This window comes from Penaeus monodon, chromosome 29 (assembly GCF_015228065.2).
Source record: "Penaeus monodon isolate SGIC_2016 chromosome 29, NSTDA_Pmon_1, whole genome shotgun sequence".
Lineage (NCBI taxonomy): Eukaryota > Metazoa > Arthropoda > Malacostraca > Decapoda > Penaeidae > Penaeus > Penaeus monodon.
In genome coordinates this window covers 33,719,468-33,720,376 of record NC_051414.1, presented here as the reverse complement: position 1 = coordinate 33,720,376, position 909 = coordinate 33,719,468, and the positions used below count along the sequence as shown (strand labels likewise).

The 909-nt window shown below is 44.8% G+C and overlaps 1 protein-coding gene across 1 annotated transcript in view; it reads left to right on the top strand.

The window, feature by feature from the left end:
• Nucleotides 1-909, top strand: part of LOC119592189 (glutaminase liver isoform, mitochondrial-like) — a gene marked incomplete at its 3' end in the record, with an annotated part of 133,529 nt that overhangs the window by 78,432 nt on the left and 54,188 nt on the right.

Sequence of the window (909 nt, the reverse complement as noted above, 5' to 3'; positions counted from 1 at the left end):
GCGACGGGCGCAGGGGGTGGGCGCCCGTGTTACAGCAGTTTTGCAACGTTAACTCTCCTCGCCTGGGTACACGCGGTCGGGTCGGGACTGGTGCCTTGCCAAGTGCGAATCGCGATGCGCGCGGAGGGTACTGTGCCTCAATATAGTAATGAGGAATATTTAATAGCTACTAAATGATAAGCTCTCAAAGTGGAAATAGCTGTGGGAAAAGAAAAAGAAGCGGGGCGGAGTTGTGCGGCGCGGGTACTTTTAATTTTTTACGAGGGTGTTCGCCGGGCGTCGCTCCGTCGATCCGATCGCAGGAAAAGCCCTGCAAGGCGGGGGAAATGAGCCGCCTGGAGAAGGACCTCGGGAAGGAGGAGTGCGAGGCCGGTAGCGACTGCAGGTTTTGGGCTTCGTTTGGGTTCTGAATTATGTGCTGGTTGGGTACGACTAAGCGCGGGCTTTGTGTCATTTGTCTTCTTTGTTTGTTTTCTGATTACAGGCGGAGTTGATTTTAATTGTGATATCTTTATATTAATAAATTATTGGGGTTTGTTTCGGGTTCTCTCTTTTTTAGTTATGAGATGAGCTAAAAAAAATATTATGAATTTTGTTTTATATGTTTATTGAAGCTTGTTTTAAGTTCTTTCAGATTTACAACTATATGTTTGGTTGATTTTCTTCTGTGTGACTTTATGTGTTTGTTATGTTTACATTAGTAGTCAAGAGGAAAAAATATCGAATCCTAAAATTGCTGAAGGACAAGAAGACCTGGTGATCTTAGCTGACCTTGTCCTTCGGATTCCTACCCAGTTTTGGTCGAACCGAACTCGGAGCGGAAGTTTGCAGCAGCAAAATAGAATTTCTATGTCAAATTCCGCGCCAGAAACGTTTATTATTAGAAGGACTGAGTAATGCAAAATGCCA